Source organism: Apodemus sylvaticus, chromosome 9 (assembly GCF_947179515.1).
Source record: "Apodemus sylvaticus chromosome 9, mApoSyl1.1, whole genome shotgun sequence".
Lineage (NCBI taxonomy): Eukaryota > Metazoa > Chordata > Mammalia > Rodentia > Muridae > Apodemus > Apodemus sylvaticus.
This window is the reverse complement of record NC_067480.1, coordinates 98,266,478-98,278,863: the sequence shown is the minus strand read 5'-3', so window position 1 is coordinate 98,278,863 and position 12,386 is coordinate 98,266,478.

Here is a 12,386-nt window from a genome sequence, read left to right as displayed (position 1 = left end):
GTACATTTAGGGTTTTGATTATTATGTGACGGGAGGTAGTACTGTTCTGGTCCAGTCTGTTTGGAGTTCTGTAGGCTTCTTGTATATTCATGGGCAGCTCTCTCTTTAGGTTAGGGAAGTTTTCTTCCATAATTTTGTTGAAGATATTTGCTGGCCCTTTAAGTTGTAAATATTCACTCTCATCAATGCCTATAATCCTTAGGTTTGACTTTCTCATTGTGTCCTGGATTTCCTGGATGTTTTGGGTTACAAGCTTTTTGCATTTTGCATTTTCTTTAACTGTTGAGTCCATGGTTTCTATGGTATCTTCGGCATCTGAGATTCTTTCTTCTATCTCTTGTATTCTGTTGTTGATATTTGCATCTATTGCCCCTGATTTCTTCCCAAGGTTTTCTATCTCCAAAGTTGTCTCCCTCTGTGCTTTCTTAGTTGTTTCTACTTCTGTTTTTAGATCCTGGATGGTTTTGCTCAGTTCCTTCACTTGCTTGTTTGTGTTTTCCTGTAATTCTTTGAGAGATTTTTGTGTTTTCTCTTTCATGACTTCTGCCTGTTGATCAAAGTTCTCCTGTATTTCTTTAAGTGATTTTTGCATTTCCTCCTTATTGGCTACTAACTTCTGACCCATATTCTCCTGAATTTCTTTAAGTGATTTTTCTGTTTCCCTTGTAAGGGCTTCTAGCTTTTGATGGTTTTTTTCCTGAATTTCTTTAAGAGATTTATTCTTGTCCTTCATGTGTTCCTCTAACAGCATCCTTACCAGTGATTTTAAATTCAGCTCTTTTTTTCTGGTGTGTTGGGGTATCCAGAACTTGCTGTTGTTGGAGAGTTGGGTTCAGATGCTGCCATAATGCCTTGGTTTCTGTTAGTAACATTCATACGTTTGCCTTTAGCCATCTAGTTCTCACTGGTGTTAGACAGTCTTATTATCACTGGCTGGTGCTTCAACCTACTGTGGACCTTTAAGGCAATTTCTGCTACACTGGATGACTGTGTTTCCTCTGGCACAGATTGCCTTCCTCTTTTGTGCCTTTGGAGACCTGCTCAGTCTTGCCTCAAGCAATGTTATACTTGTTTGTCAAGGTGAACCAGGTTTTCCGGACTGCTCTGTCATGGAGTGAAGATGGTGGGGGGGGGGGGAGGTGTCACTCCCTCTGTTGATTCTCACGTAGGACACAGGCCCCACAACAGATGGACTGGCAGATGAACTGCCTATGTGCTCAGGTCCTGGATTCAGGCAGACCCCTGGCCATTTGCACCCCCAGAGATCTTAAGCTCAGGATAACACAGTAGCTAGTGATGTTTTTCTTCCCTGGCAGGCAGAGAAGATGACCTCCGGTTGCTCCCTCTGTTGCTCTCTGTCCAGGACACAGTCCCCATGCCCGACTGGCTTGCAGATGAACCACCTATGTGCTCAGGTCCTGGGTATAGGCAGATCCCTGGCAGTTTTCACCCCCAGAGATCCTTAGTTTGGGATAATACAGTACCTAGTGATGCTTTTCTGCCCCGGCAGGCAGCAAATATGGCCGCAGGGAGTCTCTCCCTCAGCTGCTATCCAGGCAGGACAAAGGCCCCATGACAGGCGGGCTGGCAGATAAACCGCCTATGTGCTCAGGTCCTGGGTGCAGGCAGATCCCTGGCGGTTTGCACCCCCAGAGATCCTAAGCTCAGGATAATACAGTACCTAGTGATGCTTTTTGGCCCTGGCAGGCAGCAAATATGGCTGCGGGGTCTCTCAGGCTCAGTTCTTAAAGACTACTCTGACAACCAAAAGATTTTGTTCTTTGAAATATTCCATACTTAGTATGGTAGATAATATGAGTTGATTTGTTAAATATTATTTTTCAGAAATGGAGGACACACACGATTATTTGTGCATATATTTATTCATGTGTGTGTCTTCACCTACATATAAATTTACATATTTAATTAAATAAATTACATTTAGCTAAAATAAAAATATCCAGAATAAAATATGAAAGGTAAAATTATCAAAAGCCTATTTTGGGAAATTTGGACAAGGTAAAAACTATGAAATGAGCAAAATTGTATAAAATGTCCACTTGTATTAAGTGAGTAAAAGCATCTAAATTATTATATCATTCTATTCTAGGAAGCAAGTATAACAAAGTTTGGCATAATATCAAGTAAATAAGAATTCAAGCTAAAAACAATAAATTATAATTGTTTTCTACTACATATGAAGTGCCATAATTCATGCTGACAAGCAAAAAAGAAAAATGAATTGCAAATATTAATTTAGAAAGTGAATTTAATCTATGGATAGTATATTAAAGTTATGATTCATGAGGGGAGGGAAATTCTGATATGTTCTTTTCTTTACTTAATGGTATAGATAAATACATTATATAGAGATAGATACTATATATAGATTCAGAACCTGGGGATTTGGAATTTTAAGAAGAAACTGCATTCTGAATAATATTGTAGAGAAGACTTGTATATATTTATTGTGAAATAATCTATCTTTAATACTTTGTCTGAAGAATATTAATAAATCAGGTAACATAAAATTTATTAGGAAAAACAGGCTTCTGGGAATGTGAAAGAACGCTCCTGTAATGTGATATATATAAAGAGTTAAATGTTAGCTTCCAGACACACTTACAGAATGGCTCATGTTTTAGAGGACTAGGTAAGAGGATGCAGTTGGTCGAAAAAACTCACAAAATAGTACATTCACCTGATAAATGTGTAAAAAGGAATAAGAAAGATTATTTCAGCATCTTGTGCTGTCATCACTATTAGTTCCAATAGATATAATGATTCGTGAAAGATCAAGGTAATCCTTATCATTAATTTTGTCTCCTTATGGATTTATAATTGAGAGCAAAATTTACATACTCCTGGCATAAAATGTGTATTGCATTTTGTTCATCTTTTAAATATGTTAATTTCATTTGACTACAGGTTATTTTCAGTTGGTTACGAGCACGTTTCTTTATAAATGTTATAGACATTTACTCAACAGTGACAAATACACTTGTTAATCTACATGCTCATTGTTAGTATGCAGAAGTTATTTTTTCCCATTTAAAGGAGCAGAAGAGTTCACACATATGAACATGAATCACCTGCCTCTCTACAGAAGACAAATGTCACTCTTTGTAAAAGATAATAGAAAATTATCAGGCACATTGGTAAAATACTATGGCCATTTGGACACATAATGACACCATACCCTGACACCATACCCTGTCTCTCCCTTGTTATACACAGCAGCAATACATCACAAGTTGTTATAGGAAACTCATATTATTATTAGTGTAATCCCTTACACAATTCATTGTAGGTCTTTAAGTCATAAAAGTTAACTTTTGTAGCTATAACTCTACAGTGCTACTGTAGCCACTGTGAAATGCCACATAACTCCTCCATCAGCAGTTTCTGAAATGTGTTTCCTTTCCTTATGAGCTTCATCTAGGGTACAATTTATTATGCACTGAGCACACTGACAGGTTGTGACTATGACAGATGAAATGACAGGGAGGCTTCATGTCTCCATTGATACACACTTGCTGTCAGATCCAGGCCTTAATTTCATTACTTCACAACCCAAGCTCTCCCTTCATTTCTATTAGTTGCTTTTAAACTCTGAAGGTCGAAAATAGAATCATCAGGTGAAAATTCAAAAGGAGGAAATGATTGTTGAGTTTATTATATCTATTCTTAAACTTGATTGAAAAGAAGCTTATGCCAAACAGGAAAAAATAATCAGAACTGTGTGTTTCCTTCATGGACTTGAAAACATTTAGTTATTTGGTTTACCGTGGGTTCACATGAGATTAGTAAGTGAAATTGACAGTTCATTAATGTCAGATCTGTCTTTCAGAAACTACCTGTGTAATTGGAATATCAGATCTTACCCCTGTGCGTCACCCAAACCCCAATGATTATATGTACATTGCAAAGGATTCTACTGCACAAGCTTACTGTAAAGGTCACCTTGGTGGAAGACACATTAGGCTACGAAAGAGAGTTTTAAAAATGTTGATGAATCATGAAGCAGTTATTAGTAATGAAATAATATACTCAGAACAATGGATTTGTACATATACCATTTTAATTATTAAGGAATGTTCATCATTATAATTCTAGAGCAAAGAGGCTAAGATACACTATTATTGATTAATTTTATTCTTAAGCAACTTCACACACATATGTGATGTATTCTGAATACTTTCTCCTCCTCAATACCTTTCATCATCTTCTCATTCATGTTGATACCATTTAATTCGCTGTTACACTTTTTAGTTGTCAGACCTTTACAAAATGTATTATGATCACATGGACTGCCATGTCTATCAAATTTAAAATTCAATGTTTATCTTCATTTATGTGTGTTTCTGCTTGTGTGTGTGTGTGTATGAGTGTATATATTAATAAGTGTGTGTGTGTGTATGTATATGTGTGTGAGTGTATGTGTGAGTGTGATTGTATATGTGTGTCTGAAAGAGGAAAGAGAGAAGAGAGAGAGACTTTATTTTTATTTTTATTGAATATAGATACTTTTACTGCAAAACCAACCTTGATGCCCAAACTGTTCATTCTGGAAGTTGTTCTGGGGCAATGATGGTATGATGTTATAGAGACTGTAGAACTGGCTAACCAATAACTTTTTTATTTTGACGTCCACACCATAAGAGGGAGGTCAGGCTTGAAACTGCCTGGAAAGCCAAGAACCTGAATCTTGATGATCCTGAGACATAGGACTAAGTCAAGCACAACTGAAAGAAAAATGAAATGATGTCTGACAATATTATGCTCTACCTGATGATCTATAGATTGGTGTCTAGTTCAGTTGTAATCAGAGAGGCTTGCTCTAGTAGACAGTGGGCATAGATACAGAGACTAACAGCTAAACATTAGGTAAATCTTAAGGAAGAGTGGGAGGAAGGATCTTAGGAGCCAGAGGATTTGCATATATTAGGACAAAATGGCTCCCAAAATCAAACAGAACAGAGTTTGAAGGGTCTCACTGTGACAGAAGATGCATGGATCTGCACTAGATCCTGTGCATATACAGTTATTGTGTAGCTTGAGGGTTTTGTGGGACTCCTAACAATGGGAGAAGGGGTGTCTCTGAGAATTGTGCCTGCTCTTTTACCCTTTTCCTCCTGCAGGGTTGCCTCATTTATAAATGATGTGAAGATTTATGTCTAGTCTTATTAGGTCTTTTTGTGCCAGGCAAGTTGCAGTCATTGGGGGCCATGCTGTTTTCTAAAAGGAAGGGGACTGTGACTCTGGGGGAAAGAGGAAGGAGATAGTAGAACTAGGGGAAACTGAGGATTCAGTTGCTATATATGAGAGAATAAACAAAACGAAAAGAACAGAGAAAAATAAATTCTTCTCTTATATCATACATCCCAATACCCAGGTAGGTTTCCCTTCCCTCTATTCCTCCCATACACTTACCCACTCACCCTTTCTCTAAGCTCCACTCCCCACCCCATTATCGCTTCACAAAAGAGCAGGCCACCAAGAAAGGAGAGGTCATTTGAAAATAAAGGTATAGACTGCTTTTCATACTTTTCAAAGAAAATGAACACAAAAACATAGAATTCTATGTTCTGACCATTTAAGAAGTCTCCATTGTATCTTTCAAATATCCTAGTTTTCAATTTTATTACTTCATTATGTAAAACATTTTAAAATAAATGAGAAAGCTTATTGCTTTTAGCCCAGAGTTGTGAAAAATACCAACAATTCTAGCATTTTAATTGCTGAGGCTTGAAGAACACAAATTTAATGGTAGTCTATTCTACATAAAAAACTCTTTTATCAATAGTTGGCAATGAAGCAATGTATGTATATTTTATGATATCAGAGTTCAAATATCAATTTATATAAATGAGAGAGGTAACTTATACTATAATTTGGTATACTTTGTAAATAATTTTAAATGAAATAAAATTTGAAGTTAACTCTTTCCATAATTTTATGTGTTTCATATTTTAAATTGCAAAAATTATAATAATGAAAACATAATGAAATTAGGCAATTATTTAAACACCATTAAAACAAACAATTCAACACATTCAGCATTAATTATAAATAATATTATAATTATTATTATTTACAATAAGATGCCTATGAAGAAAGCATGAGCATCTGCAATCATATTTCCAAAGTCCATATAAAACGTTACATGTAGGGCATATGTGTAACTCCAACATGAGCCTGTAACATGCAGGCTAGGTGTCTATGCATAGTAGAAACAAGCAGACTCCTGAGAGGGGCTTGTAAATGTCGTCAAAATGAAGTAATCTATCTGAAAATTTAAAATAGAAAGCCAGCGAAAAGACAAGCAATGTCAACCTACACACACATTTTTATGTGCACACAAGCATATATACATAACCATGGACATATAGAGCACATACAAGGTGGCCAACAATAGTGACAGACACCTTATATTAACCTCTGGATTCCAAAAAAAAACCATGATTACATATGAACACATGCAATTATCCCACATGCAAATACATAGAAACAAGTATCAACCTTATGATCAAATAATGATCAAATAACTAATAATTCCCATTCTGTTTATAGAGAGTGAATATATTGTTTGTGATAAACTAGGCTTCAGGATTCTTATATTCTGAGACAAATATAGCAACAACAATGAAAAGTATTCAGATAAATATTAATATTATATTTTTATTGTACCAGTAGCACAACTTATTTTAAAAGATCTCTAAGATATTGCCTGAAAGTTTTTTAATGAGAGCTAGAATATTGGTCCAGAAACCAAGGTCAAGAAGTTTTGAATAATACAGTAGGATCTTTAACTTTCAATATTCACTAGTGCAGGGCGAAGAAGCTTTTGTTTTACAGGATTGCTGAGCTGGAAGGAGACCTACTAGGTCATCTTTTATGCATTCTTCTGCCCAAACAGGATCAGCCATTGCCTTTCAGAGTAATCAGTATGCATTACACTCTCAGTGTTTTTTTTTACCAGCTGAAATTCAAAATCTTCGGAAAGTTCAGAATATTTTAGAATAAATTTAAAATATGGTATTAAAATTACAGTTAAATATAACTGTATGGTACAATTACAGTAACTTATTTGCCAGTGGTAATTATCACCTACAGGTTTTTGCCTTTGTCTGCTAATTTATGCATAGTCTTGGAATCATATTTAGTACGATTTTATCTAGATCTTATTCCAGAATGTGTTCAGCCTCTTAAACTTACTGCAGAATAAGCTCATCCATCCTAGTTCTTTCTGAACTCTATCTGGCTGGTCAACTCAACTGTTCTGGCTCAAAACTCTTCTCCATGCTAACTGATACCATCTGGCGTCTCTTGATTTCTCCCGAATTGCTCTGCCTGGCCTCATACTCACGCTGGCAACCTGTTCTAATCTTCTGGCTCCTTCTCATTCTCTGGCTCATTCTATGTTCACCTGGGTCTATCTGGTTCCCTTGGCATCTTGTTTGTGTACCACGAACCCAGTCAAACTGCGTCGGTCCTCTCTGCACTGCTGTTCTAGTAGCTTCACTTTCCTCCCTTCTCATGAAAGTTGGGTGTAGGGCGAGGTATTGATTCACTATTTGACTCTTGATTGTGTCAACAAAGGAGGCAGAAGGCAATTGCTGGGCAAATGGAAAAAGCCGGGACTTCCGGGTTACAGGAGGAATAGAAGGAGTTGAAAGAAAGGGCATTAGCAGGCTTTGAACCACAGGATGCAACCACCACGTAATATCTTGGGGGACTAAACACTGCGGCCTCTGCCACCTGCAAATAGCTAGAATAGTCTAGCTGATAAGATTAGGACAGGAAATTCTTCACTCAACCATTGAGTTATCTGAATAGTTTTAAAATAAAACTTTCTAGTGTTTTCAATCCGCGGAACAAAGGTAGGCAGAGAAAAAGTGAAACCAGGGCAGCTGTTACAGGCTTGGCAAAGCCAGCTATGAGGGCATGGGGGAGCGATCACAGCTCCCAGCATTCTTAGGAAAGGTGCTAGCTGGCAATAGGCAGAATTGAGTGTGACTGGCAGAGGCTGATTTTAGAGCCTAGCAGGAGTTTGGACATGGTTCTCCAGAGAGAGGAAGCATGTTTATAAAATTACATGCAACAGTTGAGCATATCCTATTCCGACAAACCTTTCTCTGATTCCACCCGTTGTCTGCTACAAATCAGTTTCAAACAAGGGTCCTTCTGCAAACTAACTTGAACCTCCTTGTTTGGAATTGAAGGTGTGTACTAATGGGAATGTCTGTAGTCCAACCAGATGGATCAAAGGTGTGCAATAGGGCTGAGCCACACCACCACTAGAAACAGGTTTTCAATACATAATATAGTCTTGATTTTCATAGTGTGAGAAAATATAGTGCAGCAAACATATAATGCTTAACAACATAAACACGAAGATAGTGAATACATATAGGAGATAGGCGAGAAAAATCATAGCATACAATTCGGTTTATATAGATTCAGACTGAATTGTGTATAGCCTACATCTTTTATCGTGCCTGGAATCCCTCTTGTGGGCAGTGGGTAAGAAGGCACAGAATCAAAGGCTCAGACTATGGGAGAAGGTGAGAATGTGGCAGCAAACTCCTACATCAATACTAAGGGAACATCCTTTACCTACTCCTCCTGTGGAAGCAGCCACAGCCTTGTCATTTAGGCCTGCTGTTCCTCCTAGAGTTATGCGCAGTAGAAATGTTTCCATAAAAGGTAGTAGAAAGTTGATTTTCCCTGAGAGAGTTATATTACATGTGTCTGGTTGCCTGTATGAAACTCTCATAGAAATAAACAGACACATCTAGAAACATCATTGCTCAGTAGGATAGTAGATTATGGTAATAACAGCAACCCACTGTCATATATTATAGGTGCAATCTTGGTCTAGCTGTTCCGCTATTTCCACCTCTCTCATTCTCTTTTTAATACTGTGCTCTACCTAAATCCCATCATCACATACACATGAAGGAAATTGTTAACGTTACCTTTAACCGGAAACATGTTAATTTAAAAGCTCCTAGGTGGAGCACAATGCCTCAAAATGGTTACAGATTAACAACACAGAATTCATCACAAACCTCACTCACTGCTTATATTCGGTGATTTGCAGACATGCCTTCTCCACTGTTTTATTTTACTGTAACATTCTTTGCCACAAGACCACCAAGTAAAACAATGAGTATTTTTAGTAACTTTTTCTTCCAGTTTTGCAGACTCCACTAAATTTTGTTCTTATGTTGGAGGGTTTTAAAAGGCACAACCGTCTTTATGAAAATACTCTCATTGTTGTCACCCAGTTGGTTTGTGAGATTTCAATTTTATCTCAACTGTATTGATACTTTTTAAGCATTTTGTCATTTCGCTTTGGGTTTTTTTTTGTTGTTGTTGTTGTTGTTTTGTTTTTTTACATTTATTTTGAAATCTCTATTTTTTTCCAAGGAGAATAGTATTTTTCTTTCTCTATAAATCATTTTTATCAAAACTTGGTTTTCTTCAGAACATTTTCTGCTTATTCTCCTGAGATTATAGATATTTAAGAACATAAAATGGACATCTGTACTTAATCCCACTTAGAGTACAATATCAATCTTAGGAACACCTAAGCACTTATTTTTTAGTCCTGAGGAACTCAGTAATCTGACTCTGGCGTTCCATGGCTTTTTCAGTTCACAGACGGTCAAATTGCTGGTCAGAATTTAAACTGTAGTTCCAAATAAGTGAAACCATCTTTAAAGGTGAACCTTAACTTTATTTGTAACTGTACTTCTTCTATACTACTGATTATACAACAGAGATTACCAATAGAAAGCATACCAAAAAATGAATAGTTTAAATTGAAAAAACAAAAACCATTTTTCTTCAAAAATTACCTGAATCCAGGTATGGTGGTAGATGCGTATGATCTCAGCCTTTAAGGGATGCTAAAGTTGAAGGAAAATGATTTTAAAGTCAGACAAGCCCATGCAGTGACTCACTGGTAAAAACAAAATAATAAAACAAGTAAGTAAACAAACCTAACAAGTTTTAATAATAAAGATATATTTGCATTACAATTTTATAAAAGAGATTAAATTAAAGAACTATTTTAAGGAGGAGGAGCAATATAATCTCTCCTCCTCAAATCTGTGATTTTAAAAAGTATTTAGGTAGCATTCTATGCAGATTGGGACATTTTGGGGGTAGATTCTGTTAAAGCATTTATTGATGTTTGTGTGGTGGTTCTAATTTGGAGCAACTGGGAGTAGTTTGTAAATAAGGATATGTTTAAAACAAATACAAACTGGAAAAAAATCCAAAAAGTCCAAACTATGGGATATACTCAAGTTCCATTTGATGTTTACAGTTGATTACATTAATCTTAGAGTAACAAATTGACTTGTAATTTTTATTCTAAAGAAAAGTTATGGAGATTAAAAATAGTAAATGATGAATTAATAATGTAATTCGTAAAAACGTAGTGTCCTGAGCTAACAGGGTCCTACAGTGACTCAGAGGACACATGGTTTAATACGTCTCTTTGTCATGACATTCTGGCTTTGCTGTAAAGGCAAACAAAATTTCTAAATGAGTCAGGATTATTTTCACACATACTATCCCTTCATAATTTTATCTCTCTTCATTTTTTCCTTAAAACATCTTTTCATTTTCTAAATTGTATTGTTATGATACTATAATGAGTTTGGCTTCTGTAGAGTTTAATTTAAAGAGGTTTTTATAGAACAAATTTAGATGATTCTCTACTGCTGTGGGAAAACATTGACAAAACCAATTTATAAAAGGTTATATGTAATCTACTATTGATGGAGATCAGGACAGGAGATCTGGCAGGAACCTTGAGACATGTATTGAAACAAAAGTTTATGCAAAGACTTACTTACTGCTTTCTATTTGCTCCTCCCGACTTGCTCAGCTTCCCTTCTTATATAGCCCAGAACCATGTGTCCAGGAGAAGCATAATCCACAGTAGACCAGGGTCTCTCAAATCAAACATTATTCAAGCATATCTCAAGCAAGTTGCTTTCCTGTAGGAAAGCTACAGACTTTCCTACAGGCATCATCTCACCTGAGTTTCCTCTTCCAAATTAGTTCTAGTTTGTATCAAACTGACAAAAAAAAATCAGGACAAGACTTTATACATTTTAAGTTCTTCCTACCTCGACGCTATATACATAAATCTTTTATTACTTCAGTATTTGGTATGACCTATGGTTATGGAAAAATATTGTTGCATATAGAATCCAAGGCATGCATAATCCTATGCCAACACTCACATATGTACACAAAATAAATATAATACTGTCTTAATGTTTTAATAAAATAAGGATGTCTAGTTAGTGTTTAGTGTTCACTGTAGATTACTTCAATTTCAAATTAATTAATATGAGACTATGTTTTCAAAAGATATATAAGAAAGATCAATATGAAAAAATTAAATGATGATTATCTTAAGTAAATATTCTCACGTTCACACACATGTACATCAACAAATAAAAATAATGATAATTATTGCTCTATTTAAAATGAGCTATTATTTGCTCATGTCAAGTTTATGTTTCTATATTTAATTTTTTTTCAGGAATTGTGCTTTTTCAAATGCTAACAAAATAAATTTGTGGCTTATTAAAACAAGCAAAAAATTGTGGAATCTTTGACCTTGATATTTGCCTACATTATTCAAGTTTTCCATTGTTATGCCTCTTACTTTATATCAAACTTAAAATTTGAATTTTCTAAAGGTATTGTTATGTTTATGGCTATTGAAGCATTTTCATGAATTTATCTTTCATCATACATATGTATTAACTCTTGTAATTTAAGTGTTATAATTCTTTTTAAGTCCATATAAATTATTCAGTCATATTTGTTATGGACTAAACATATGTAAATTTAAGTCAGAATATTTGTTAATTCAAAATATTCACAAATAACATTAGTAAAGTGGACACATCATTTGTCAAAAAATAAATATTATTTAGTAGGTAAATATAGGACTAAAGACTAAATATTTTTACTGTTATAGAATTAGTTTTATTGTTCATTTTTTAAATGGAGACTTGCATGTACTTACATAGTTTATAACAAAAATAAAATAAGTATCTCCAGCTCTCTGCAAACATTGTCATTGGTTCCCCATTATTGCCTGTTGATATCAACACTCTTCATCATGCCTTGAGGTAAGTTCCAGAGCTGTAATGCACAGCAACTCTATTATTACATTCGCTATACCTATTCTTTTTGTTTATTGAAGAAAGTAAATTTTCCTTGCTTAGAAAAACACCATAATGCCTAAACAAAAAATAAAAAGTTCAAAAAATGTTAAAGTGTTTACAATTTAGATCTATACATTTTCCAAGTATTTTTATTTTATTATTTTGTCCCTTTTTTAACAC